This window comes from Moschus berezovskii, chromosome 6 (genome assembly GCF_049115385.1).
Source record: "Moschus berezovskii isolate FMDL1 chromosome 6, NW_MosBer_1.0, whole genome shotgun sequence".
In the NCBI taxonomy this organism is placed as follows: Eukaryota; Metazoa; Chordata; class Mammalia; order Artiodactyla; family Moschidae; genus Moschus; species Moschus berezovskii.
In genome coordinates, this window is record NC_142465.1 from 62,494,947 (window position 1) to 62,509,042 (window position 14,096).

The following is a 14,096-nucleotide window of genomic DNA, read 5'->3' on the forward strand; positions in this document are numbered from 1 at the left end:
CTTATTATTATATCTTATGTATCTTACGTATTATGTGCTAATATATCTTATGTAGCTTATGTAGCTGTATGTATCTTATTATCACCAACCCTAATCCTTCCCTCCCCAACTAGATATATCCAGGTATGCTTGCTGGTATTCATTCTTCAATACATTATGCTAAATATCAGGGATGTAAGCACTGGAAATATCTGACAAGTAGGGGGCCATCTCTGTTGGGTGCTGTACTGACCCAACAAATGAACTAATGGAGACTTGATTTACCAACACTCTCTGCAGTTGGCAGTTATCCAGCATCCCTTTATTTTTTCCTTACTCTTAGCTGGTAACTTTGGTTCTTATTTTACTGTGAAAGTAATCAAAAGAAAACATCCTTAGGACTTCCCTGGTAGTCCAAGGAAGAATCCACCTTCCAATACAGGGGACACAGTTTCAATTCCCTGGTCAGGGAACTAAGATCCCACATGCCACAATATTTTAAAAAGTAGTAATAATAATAAAGGACTTCCTGGTGGTCCAGTGGTTAAGAATCTGCTTGCCAATGCAGAGAACACAGGTTTGATCCCTGGTCCGGGAAGATTCCACTTGACTCGAGGCAACTGAACCCTTGTACCACAACTGCTGTGAGCCTTCATGCTCCAGAGCCTGTGCTCAAAAAAAGAAGCCCCTGCAATGAGAAACCAGTGCACTGCAACTAGAGTAGCCCACACTCACAACTAGAGACAGCCTGCATGAAGCAACAAGACCCAGCACAGACAAAAATAAATAAATAAAATTTTAAAAGGGAAAAGAAAAAAAAGGAAAACATCCTTATCTACCAGCAATCTGGCCAATTTACCTTCATCCTCGCTTAGGTACTCTGACTTCCATCATATTAAAATGAATTGTCTTTGTTGCTAGTTAAGCCAGCTGTCAGGCTTCCATGGTGGCTCAGATGGTGAAGAATTCACCTGCAATGCAGGAGACCAGGGTTTGATCCCTGTGGCGGGAAGATTCCCCAGAGAAGGGAATGGCTACCCACTCCAGTATTCTTCCCTGGAGAATTCCATGGACAGAGGAGCCTGGTGGGCTACAGTCCATGGGGTCACAAAGAGTAGGATACGACTGAGCTACTAAGCACTCAGCACAAGTCAGCTGTCATCCTCCCATTCCTATCCCTCACCCCTGCCCTCTTGTTGCTATACCTCAGTCTTCTTGTCTTTCTCCTGTATTACCGATATTTCTCTCTATTGGATAATTTTTTATTTTTTCAATTTGGCTACCTCCTGTCTTAGTTGCAGCATGCCAGGGCTGGAGGCACTCGGGCTTAGTTTTCCTGCCCTGGAATCTTAGTTCCCCAGCCAGGGATCCAGCCTGTGTCCCCGCATTGCAAGGTGGATTCTTAACCACTGGACCACCAGAGAAGTCCAAAATGGGCATTTTTTAAAAGTTATTTTTTAGGAGAGAAAACTTCAGAGGAGGTATTTTACATACAGAATCCTTTGAACTGGACCTTGTCAAATAAATACTTAGTGGAGGTAAAAGCTATATGCCAAGTACGTTTCACTTAACATAAAGCCTTGGCAAGAGTAATTAATGCAGAAAGAAACAAAACCCCACAAACACAATTACAACTAATAAGAACATTAAAAAGATTTCTGGGGGCTTCCCTGGAGGTCCAGTGGTTAATTATCCACTTTCCAATGCAAGGAACATGAATTCAATCCCTGATTGGGGAACTAAGATCCCATCAGATGTGGGGCAACTAAGCTCACATGGCACAACTAGAGAAGCCCAGGTGCTGCAACGAAGACTCAGTACAACCAAAAAAAAAAAAATCTGCACAATTCTTTTTCTAGTTTCTGAAAAGCTTGCATAAAAGTAGCAAGAAACTGTTTTTGAAGGTCACTTTCACTTTCACACATTGGAGAAGGAAATCAACCCACTCCAGTGTTCTTGCCTGGAGAATCCCAGGGACGGGGGAGCCTGGTGGGCTTCCGTCTATGGGGTCACACAGAGTCGGACACGACTGAAGTGACTTAGCAGCAGCAGCAGCAGAACATATCTGTAAAGTCATCTGGGTCAAAAGTTTTGGTAGGAAAGTCTTCTAAAAATTTTCAAAAAATATTTCTTTATCTGGCTTTGATGGGTCTTAGTTGCCGCAAGGCAGGATCCTTGATCTTTGTACACCAGGGAAGATATTTGTTGTGGCTTGCAAGCTCTTAGTAGCGACATGTGGGATCTAGTTCCCTGAACCAGGGTTTGAACCTGGGGCCCTGGTATTGGGAGCACAAAGTCTTAGCCAGGGCACCACCGGGGAAATCCCAGTGAAAGTCTTTAACATTTTATTTATTTATTTATTTTTAAACTTTATTTGTTTGTTTGTTTATGGCCGCTCTGGGCCCTCCACAGTGAAAGCATGGAGTCCTAACCACTGGATGGCCAGGGAAGTCCATTTTGCTATTTGTATTTTCCCAGAAATCTATACATTCTGTCTAGGCTTATAAGTTCATTAGTGTACCATTGTTAATCCTATTGTGCTGTTTTATTTAGTTTTTGGCCACATGGCACATGGGACTTTACCCCAACCAGGGATGGAACTATCGTCCCCTGCAGTGGAAGCACAGAGTCTTCAGCACTGGACCGCCAGGGAAGTCCAATATTGTTATTTTTTTTAACAAATCTGTTGAGGGAGCTTCTGAGTTGGGGAACATGTGGAGATGCAGGGACAATGGTACCTGGAAAGGGGATGGGAACTCCCACATACTTTGCCCTTTACATCTCTTCCGTTAGGCTGTTCCCTGAGTTGTATCCTTTTATAATAAACCAATAATCTAGTGAGTAAAATTTAAAAAACCTGTTGTGTCAAAATAAATTCCTAATGGCTTAAAGACTTAAACATAAGATATAACACTATAAAACTCCTAGAAGAAAACACAGGCAAAGCATTCTCTGACATAAATTTACCCATGTTTTCTTAGCTAAGTCTCCCAAGGGAATAGACATAAAGCCAAAAATAAACAAATGGTACCTAATCAAACTTATACACTTTTGCACAGCAAAGGAAACCATAAACAAAACAAAAACAACCTACGGACTGAGAGAAGCATTTGCAAATGATGCTACCGACATGGGCTTAATTTCCAAAATATACCAACAGTTCTTATAATTCAATAACAAACAACCCAATCAGAAAATGGGCAGAAGATATATTTTTTTTTTGGCCACACCACAAGGCTTGTAGTCCTAAACATTGGACTGCCAGGGAATTCCCCAGAAGACCCAAATAGACATTTCTCCAAAGAAAACATGTAGATGGCCAATAGGCACATGAAAAATGCTCATCGTTGCTAATTATTACAGAAATGCAAATCAACAATGAGGCGCCATGTTCCACCAGACAGAATGACCATTTTTTTAAGAAGTCTACAAATAATCTATGCTGGAAAGGGTGTGGAGAAAATGGAACCCTCCCACACTGTTGGTGGGAATGTAAGATGTCCAGCTACTATGGTAAACAGTATGAAATTTCCTCAGAAAACTAGAGTTGCCATATGACCCAGCAATCCCACTCCTCTGGGCATTTACCTGGACAAAACTATAATTCAGAAAGATGGGTGCACCCCTATGTTCATAGCAACACTATTTACAATAGCCAAGACATGGAAATAAAAATGTCCATCAACAGATGAACAGATAAAGAAAATGTGGTCTATATATATATAGCAACCCCATGGATTGAAGCCCACTAGGCTCCTCTGTCCATGGGATTTCCCAGCAAGAATACTGGAGTGGGTTGACATTTCCTTCTTTTATATATATATACACACACACAATGGAATATAGGCCATTAAAAAGAATGAAATAATGCCATTTGCAGCTGCATGGATGAACCTAGAGATTATCACACCAAGCAATGTAAGTCAGAGAAAGACAAATACCATATGATATTACTTATATGTGGAATCTAAAATATAACAAATGAACATATCTATGAAACAGAAACAGACTCACAATTATAGAAAACAGACTTGTGGTTGCCAAGTGGAAGGGGTATCTGGGAGGGAGAATTGGGAGTGTGGGACTAGCAGATGAAAACTGTTATGTATAGAAAGTAGAAACTACAAGGTCCTACTGTACAGCACAGAGCACTGTATTCAATATCCTGTGATGAGCCGTAATGAAAAACTACATTTAAATTAACATAAAATAATCTGTTGTGTTTGTGTTGTATCTGTGGAGTCTGTCCCATTTTCATTCTATATTTTGCTTATTTGCTGCAGCTACTGCTGCTCTTCTGTCTTCTTTATTTTCTAGATACTGTTCTCTTGTTTCCTCTCTTGGTCACAGGTTATAGTTATTCTTATTTCCTCATCATGTATTTGACATGGGACTTCCCAAGTGGAGCAGTGGTAAAAAAATCACCTGCCAATGCAGGAATCCCAGAAGACAGGAGTTCAGTCCCTGGATCAGCAAGATCCCTTGGAGGAGGAAATGGCAACCCACTCCAATATTCTTGCCTGGAGGATCCCATGGACAGAGGAGCTTGGCATGCTACAGTCCATGTGGTCACAAAGAGTCAGACACAACTGAGCAGCCACATGATGGGATATTTCACAAATTTAGCTTTTTAATGCTATCCTTCAGATCTTGTCTGAGAGAGTATGTTAAAAACTAAAGTTCTAATAGTTGATTCATTCTTGAGTTGAATGCTTTGGTCATTAGGTTCCAAATTTTTTTTGGTTTCTTTCAAATATATTTAACATTCTACATCTCTAATTAAAGCCTTAGTTGTAGCTTAGAAAGTCGGATAAACTTTTATTTAAAATATTTCATCATTTCTCTGACTTTTTTTAACCCAAATTTTACTATTCAGAAAACAAAGATCATGGCATCTGGTCCCATCACTTCATGGGAAATAGATGGAAAAACAGTGGAAACAGTGTCAGACTTTATTTTTTGGGGCTCCAAAATCACTGCAGATGCTGATTGCAGCCATGAAATTAAAAGACGCTTACTCCTTGGAAGGAAAGTTATGACCAACCTAGATAGTATATTAAAAAGCAGAGACATTACTTTGCCAACCAAGGTCCGTCTAGTCAAGGCTATGGTATTTCCCGTGGTCATGTATGGATGTGAGAGTTGGACTGTGAAGAAAGCTGATCGCTGAAGAATTGATGCTTTTGAACTGTGGTGCTGGAGAAGACTCTTGAGAGTCCTTTGTACTGCAAGGAGATCCAACCAGTCCATTCTAAAGGAGATCAATCCTGGGTGTTCATTGGAAGGACTGATACTAAAGCTGAAATTCCAATACTTTGGCCACCTTATGCAACGAGTTGACTCACTGAAAAAGAGTCTTATGCTAGGAAGGATTGGGGGTGGGGGGAGACGGGGACAGACGACAGAGGATGAGATGGCTGGATGGCATCACCGACTCGATGGACATGCGTTTGAGTGAACTCCGGGAGTTGGTGATGGACTGGGAGGCCTGGCGTGCTGTGATTCATGGGGTCGCAAAGAGTCGGAGACGACTGAGCGACTGAACAGAACTGAACTGAACTGAACTGAAATTTTACTATTAGTAATATATTTTTAGTTTCCAGACATTTGTCAACTTTAAAAAGTTATCCTTTGCTTAGTAATTTCTCATGTTATTATATTACAGTCATAGAACATGACTGTGTAACACTGATTCTTTAAAATGTAATATTAAGGCTTCCTTTGTAATTTTGTACATGGTCATTTTTTGTAAATGTTTTACACGTGCTAAAAAAAAAGTGCATTATCTGTTAGATGTAGAATTCTTCATATATAATATATTGAGCTTATTAATTGTATTATTCAGATCTTTTATATCTCTGCTTATTGTCTTTCCTTATTTACCTATTATTTTTGTTTATTTGGCTGCTTCACATCTTAATTGCTGCGAAGCTTGTGGGATGTTACTTCCTCGACTAGGTATCGAACCCTCTTCCCATGCATTGCAAGGTGGATTCTTAACCACTGGACCATCAGAGAAGTCCCTGTTTGTCTTCTAGATTCATCTGTTTCTAAGAGACCTATGTAAATATTTCCAGTTCTAACAGTTGATTTATTTTTTCTTTCCTAAATTTGTAAGTTGTTGTTTTATAACTGCAAAATAGGGAGAATAATGGTACCTTTCTTTTTGGCTGCACAGTGTGCAGAATCTTAGTTCCCAACCAGGGATGAAACCTGTGCCCCCTGCAGTGGAAGCACAGAGTCTTAACCACCGGACCACCAGGGAATTCTCAGTACTTTCTTATAGGATTGTAATGAAAAGTAAGAATTAATGCATGCAAAGCCTATAGAGCATGCCCAACAGAAAGAAGGTACTCAATAAAGTTAACTATTAAAATGTATATATTTTGAGCCTACATTGCTAAACATATTTATTATGGTTATATTTTCTTGTTCTCTCTGTGGCAAGAATACACAGAAGAACTGTACAAAAAAGATCTTCACAACCCAGATAATCACGATGGTGTGATCACTCACCTAGAGCCAGACATCCTGGAATGTGAAGACAAGTAGGCTTAAGAAGCATCACTACGAACAAAGCTAGTGGAGGTGATGGAATTCCAGTTGAGCTATTTCAAATCCTGGAAAATGATGCCGTGAAAGTGCTGCACTCAATATGCCAGCACATTTGGAAAACTCATCAGTGGCCACAGAAATGGAAAAGGTCAGTTTTCATTCCAATCCCAAAGAAAGGCAATGCCAAAGAATGCCTCAACTTCCACACAATTGCACTCATTTCATGGGATATTGGAGCTGGCAAAGGCAAGTATTATGCTGTTAACTACCCTCTCCGAGATGGGATTGACACAAGTCCTATGAGGCCATTTTCAAGCCGGTAAGTGGCATTTCCACCACTGGGCTGTAAATGGGATTGGTCTAAGGGAAGGGTAGCAAAAGCACCTCAGGGATCTCTCCCCACCGAGAGGCTGACTGGAAATGAGATGGGTTTGAACACTGGATTGCATGCTGTATGGCCAGTTGAGAGGACAAAATTTCTCCAAGTACATATCTGAATCTTATCCAACACTGTTGTTATACAGGAATGTCTAAGGCATGATCTGTGTCCTTGAAGACCTCACAGTCCATGGTGTGGGAGGCAGGCACATCCACAACAGCATGTGGTTAGTGCTGTTTTTGAGGGATAAACAGAGGAACGAGAGAGAAAAACTGCTGCCTGAGCTTGGGAAAGGGTAGTCAGAGGTGATTTCACAGAGGTGGTGACATTTGAGCAGGACTCATGTGAAGAAGGAAGAAGGCAATGGCACCCCACTCCAGTACTCTTGCCTGGAAACTCCCATGGGCAGAGGAGCCTGGTAGGCTGCAGTCCATGGGGTGGCTAAGAGTCGGACATGACTGAGCGACTTTACTTTCCCTTTTCACTTTCATGCATTGGAGAAGGAAATGGCAGCCCAGTGTTCTTGCCTGGAGAATCCCAGGGACGGGGGAGCCTGGTGGGCTGCCGTCTATGGGGTTGCACAGAGTCGGACACGACTGAAGCGACTTAGCAGTAGCAGCAGCACGTTCTAGTAAAGTAATGCTCAAAATTCTCCAAGCCAGGCTTCAGCAATACATGAACCGTGAACTTCCAGATGTTCAAGCTGGTTTAGAAAAGGCAGAGGAACCAGAGATCGAATTGTCAACATCCGCTGGATCATGGAGAAAGCAAGAGAGTTCCAGAAAAACATCTATTTCTGCTTTATTGACTATGCCAAAGCCTTTGACTGTGTGGATCACAAGAAACTGTAGACAATTCTGAAAGAGATGGGAATACCAGACCACCTGACCTGCCTCTTGAGAAACCTGTATGCAGGTCAGGATGCAACAGTTAGAACTGGACATGGAACAACAGACTGGTTCCAAATAGGAAAAGGAGTACGTCAAGGCTGTATATTGTCACCCTGCTTATTTAACTTATATGCAGAGTACATCATGAGAAACGCTGGGCTGGAGGAAGCACAAGCTGGAATCAAGATTGCTGGGAGAAATATCAATAACCTCAGATATGCAGATGACACCACCCTTATGGCAGAAAATGAAGAGGAACTAAAAAGCCTCTTGATGAAAGTGAAAGAGGAGGGTGAAAAAGTTGGCTTAAAGCTCAACATTCAGAAAACGAAGATCATGGCATCTGGTCCCATCACTTCATGGGAAATAGATGGGGAAACATTTGAAACAGTGGCTAACTTTATTTTTCTGGGCTCCAAAATCACTGAAGATGGTGACTGCAGCCATGAAATTAAAAGACGCTTACTCCTTGGAAGGAAAGTTATGAACAACCTAGACAGCATATTAAAAAGCAGAGACATTACTTTGCCAACAAAGGTCCGTCTAGTCAAGGCTATGGTTTTTCCAGTGGTCATGTATGGATGTGAGAGTTGGACTATAAAGAAAGCTGAGTGCCGAAGAATTGATGCTTTTGAACTGTGGTGTTGGAGAAGACTCTTGAGAGTCCCTTGGACTGCAAGGAGATCCAACCAGTCCATCCTAAAGGAGATCAGTCCTGGGTGTTCATTGGAAGGACTGATTTTGAAGCTGAAACTCCAATACTTTGGCCACCTGATGCGAAGAGCTGACTCCTTTGAAAAGACCCTGATGCTGGGAAAGATTGAGGGCAGGAGGAGAAGGGGACAACAGAGGATGAGATGGTTGGATGGCATCACTGACTCGATGGATATGGGTTTGGGTGGACTCCAGGAGTTGGTGATGGACAGGGAGGCCTGGAGTGCTGTGGTTCATGGGGTCTCAAAGAGCCGGACACGACTGAGCGACTGAACTGAACTTTTTTATTTTATTGTTATGTAACACTCTCTCCTTTGTCCCATAATTTTTTTTTGCCTTGAATTATATCACATTAAGATCCCGATTTAAAAAAAAAAATCCCGATTTGCTTTTGGTTTATCTTTGCCTGGTAAAACATTTCCCTTGGTCAAAGGTTGAGTTTCCAGGGAAGCCAATTCTAAAGTGGAGATTAGAGTGCGGGCAGTTTATTAGTGAGTGATCTTGGGATCAACACTTGCAAGAAAGGAGGGAAACAGGACTGGACAGAAGAAGAAGTTGGACTGCTGAACAGTCACAATGCAATAGCTAATTCTGAAAGGAACTCTGAAAAAGTTAATACCTCAGTTGCAGGGGAAAGCCAATTCTGACTCCATGCTGGAACTGTTTGTTTGACTTGCTTTTCATTGCTTTTGTTATGTTGTTATTCAGTCGCTAAGTTGTGTAGGACTCTTTATGACCCCATGGACGGCAGCACACCAGGCTCCCCTGTCTTTCACTGTCTCCCAGAGTTTGCTCAGATTCATGTCCATTGAATCAGTGATTCTATCTAACCATCTCATCCTCTGCCACCCCCTTCTCCTTTTGTCTTCAATCTTTCCCAGTGTCAGGGTCTTTTCCAATGAATCGGCTGTTCGAATCAGGTGGCCAAAGTATTGGAGCTTCAGTTTAAGCATCAGTCCTTCTAATGAATATTCAGGGTTGATCTCCTTTAGGATTGATTGGTTTGATCTCCTTGCAGTCCACGGCCCTCTCAAGAGTCTTCCCCGGCACCACAATTTGAAAGCATCAGTTCTTCAGTGCTTAGCCTTCTTTATGGTACAGCTCTCACATCTGTATATGACTGCTGGAAAAACCATAGCTTTGACTATAGGGACCTTTGTAAACAAAATGGTGTCTCTGCTTTTTAATATGCTGTCTAGGTTTGTCATAGCTGTTTTTGTCAAGCATCTTTTTTTGTTTATTTTTAGCTATGCTGGGTCTTTGTTGCTTTGCAGGCTTTTCTCTAGTTGTGGAGTTGGGGCTTCTCATTGTGGCTGCTTCTTGTTGCAGTTCCTGGGCTCTAGGGCACAAGCTGAATACTTGTGGTGCATAGGTTTTAGTTGCTCAGCAGCATGTGGGATCTTCTTGGCCCAGGGACCTGTGTGTCTTGCATTGGCAGGCAGATTCTTTACCACTGAACCACCAGGGAAGTCCTAGCAAGAGTCTTTTAATTTCATGGCTGCAGCCACCATCCTCAGTGATTTTGGAGCCCAAGGAAATAAACTATATTACTGCTTCCACTTTTTTCCCTTCTGTTTGCTTTGAAGTGATGGGACCGATGCCATGATCTTAGCTTTTTAATGTTGAGGTTTAAGCCAGCTTTTTCACTTTTTCTTTCATTCCTTTTAGTTCCTCTTCAGTTTCTGCCATTAGAGTGGTATCATCCACATATCTGAGGTTGTTGATATTTCTCCCAGCAATCTTGATTTCAGGTTGTGATTCATTCAGCCCAGTCTTTAGTATGATGTTCTCTGCATATAAGTTAAATAAGCAAGGTGACTATACACAGCGTGGTCGTACTCCTTTCACAGTTTTGAACCAGTCAGTTGTTCCATGCCTGGTTCTGACAAACAGTTAGCTGTTCATGTTGCTTCTTGAACCGCATGCAGGTTTCTCAGGAGACAGGTAAGGTGGTCTGATAGGTATTTCCTTCTTTTTAAGAATTTTCTACAGTTTGTAGTGATCCACACAGTCAAAGGCTTTAGTGTAGTCAGTGAAGCTGAAGTAGATGTTTTCCTGGAATTCCCTTGCTTTCTCTATGATCCAACAAATGTTGGTGATTCGATCTCTGGTTCCACTGCCTCTTCTAAACTCAGCTTGCACGTCTGGAAGTTCTTGGTTCATGTACTGCTGAAGCCTAGCTTAAAGGATTTTGAGAATAACTTTACTAGCATGTGAAATGAGCACAATCATACGCTTATTTGTTATTATAATCATAGATAATGCCCTGCCTCAGAGGACCCTGACCCTCTACCTGACTGTTAAACTAAAGTACCTTTGTTCAGGACCTTGTCTACCTGTGGATGGCAAGAAGGAAGAAATTAACACATCCCCTGCCTGAGGCCTGTCATTCTAGGAGATATTTGCAAGATTAATGGCCTTTTTACTTTGTTTCACCTCCCCCCATCTCTGATCTATAAAAGAACCTGGCCTTTAGACCCTGATAAAGTGGTTATTGAGACATTAGTCTACCAAAATCGTATTCCTTGCCTCAACATCTCGTCTCTGATTCATTAGCCTTGGCTTGTCATGCAGCGAGCAGAGCAAGCTTACACTTGGTAACATACTACCCTCTGGAAAACAAGTGTCTTACCAAAAAGCATCTGACATACTTGCCACTTTCTGCTCAACCAGTCCAATTTACATGATGTTATTAATATAGCAGATCAATATAGTGATGTTCTGAGAGATGTACAGCTGCAGCTGGTCAGGTCCCTTTAGACTCTTTTCTCTTTTTAAAATTTTTTCATTTTTTGGGATGTGCCGGGTGTTGCTGCTCGGGGGCTTTCTCCAGCTGCAGCGAGCGGGGACCTACTCTCTAGCTGTAGTGCGAGGGCTTCTCTTGTTGTGGAGCATGGGTTCCAGGTGCCTGGGCTTCAGTAGCTGTGACGCTTGGCCTAGTTCCCTGCAGCGGGTGGGATCTTCCTGACCAGAGATCAAACCAGCATCCCCTGCACTGGTGGTGGATTCTTAACTACTGGACCACCAGGGAAGCCCCTAGACTATTTTCTGACAAAGGGTAGGAGATTTAACATAGCCTTGGGGCCAGACTGACACTACCCTTATGGCAGAAAGTGAAGAGGAACTCAAAAGCCTCTTGATGAAAGTGAAAGAGGAGAGTGAAAAGGTTGGCTTGAAGCTCAACATTCAGAAAACAAAGATCATGGCATCTGGTCCCATCACTTCATGGGAAATAGATGGAAAAACAGTGGAAACAGTGTCAGACTTTATTTTTTGGGGCTTCAAAATCACTGCGATGCTGACTGCAGCCATGAAATTAAAAGACGCTTAATTAAAAGACGCTTACTCCTTGGAAGGAAAGTTATGAACAACCTAGATAGTATATTAAAAAGCAGAGACATTACTTTGCCAACCAAGGTCCATCTAGTCAAGGCTATGGTTTTTCCCGTGGTCATGTATGGATGTGAGAGTTGGACTGTGAAGAAAACTGATCGCTGAAGAATTGATGCTTTTGAACTGTGGTGTTGGAGAAGACTCTTGAGAGTCCCTTGGACTGCAAGGAGATCCAACCAGTCCATTCTAAAGGAGATCAATCCTGGGTGTTCATTGGAAGGACTGATGCTAAAGCTGAAACTGCAATACTTTGGCCACCTCATGCAACGAGTTGACTCACTGGAAAAGACTCTGATGCTGGGAAAGATTGGGGGCGGGAGGAGAGGGGACGACAGAGAATGAGATGGCTGGATGGCATTACCAACTCTGTGGACATGAGTTTGAGTGAACTCTGTGAGTTGGTGATGGACAGGGAGGCCTGGCGTGCTGTGATTCATGGGATCGCGGAGAGTCGGACACGACTGAGCGACTGAACTGAACTGAACTGAACTGGGGCCAGACTGAAAATGCATATTGTTGCCTTTTCCAAGAGAATGTGAACTGTGTCTGTTCTACTTTCTGATAGGGATGGAAAAGAATGTTTTCCAGAGCAGTGGTTGCATACCATGTGCTGAGTGGCGGTGGTTTAGTTACTAAGTCATGTCCAACTCTATATGACCCCATGGATTGGAGCCCACCAGGCTACTCTGTCCATGGAATTTCCCAGGCAAGAATACTGGAGTGCGTCGCCATTTCTTTCTCCAGGGGATTTTCCCAACCCAGGGACTGATCCTGTATCTCCTGCTTGGCAGGTGGATTCTTTATCACTGAGCCACCTGGGAAGCCCATACCATATACTTAAGGCCTATTTATTTTTCTGCTTTGCAGTGATACCACATAGGAGAAGCATCTGCAACTACAGCTAGTAGTTGGTTTAGTTTGAAGTAGTTCACTGCAGTCCTCCAGGATATATTTGTTTTCTGCAGGGATCAGACTGGTAAATAAAGGTAACAAGTGGGATCGTTACCTTTGCATCCTTGTTGTCCAACATGGTAGCCCTAGCCATAGGCATCCATTTCGAGAAATCAGAAAAAGAGAAAAAATTAAACTCAAAGAAAGTAGAAAGTAAATAATAAAGGTAAGAACTGAAATTAATGAAATACAAAATAATTATGCAGTATTGAAGATCAACAGAACTAAGTTTGTTCCTGTATCAGGAATAAAAAAGTAGACTTCCTATAGATTCTACAGATAACAAGAGGATATTATGAGTAACTTTATTAAAATAAGTATTAAGATTTGGTTGAAAGAGAAATATTCTTAGGAAAACAAACTTATCTAAGCTGATCAAAGAAGTAACAGAAAATTCTGGGGACGTCCCTGGTGGTCCAGTGGCTAAAAGTTGGAGTTCCCAATGCAAGGGGCCTGGGTTACATCTGTGGTCAGGGAACTAGATCCCACATGCCATAATTAAGAGCTTGCATGCCCCAGCTGAAAAATCCTGCATGCTGCAACTGAAAGATCCCACATAATACAATTAAGACCTGCCGCAGCCAAATAAATTAAAAAAAGAAAAAACCCTGAATGGTTTCATATCGCTTAAATAAATTGAATACATAATATAAAGACTTTCTCACAAGAAAATTCTAGATCCTAGGAGATGTACTGGTCAATTATTCCATTTAAGGAAGATCTTACAAAAACTTTTCTAGATAATAGAAAAAAAGAAACACATTCCTGCAAGCCACAACTACTGAAGCCTGAGCACCCTAGAACCCATGCTTGCAGCAAGAGAAGCCTCTGCAATGAAAGAGTAGCCCCTGCTCGCGGCAACTAGAGAATACCTACATGCAGCAATGAAGACCTGGTAGAAGCCATAAATAAATAAACATTTTAAAAAGAAACAATTTCTTATTCATTTTATGAGACAACGTAACTTGAACAAATGTATTAAGAAATAGGAAAATTATAGGCCCATCTCTCATTAACTTTGATACAAAGTATTAGCTACACAAAATATTAGCAAACAGAATCCATTGATAAGCTAAAATTATACAACATTGTAGTCAGGTAGGATTTATTTCAGGAATTCCAGTGTTCACTGGAAAACCAAGTAATATGATTTACTACATTAACAGTATAAAGGAGAAAAATCAAATAAGCTCTCAATGAATGTAGGAAAACTATTTGATAAAATTCAACACCCA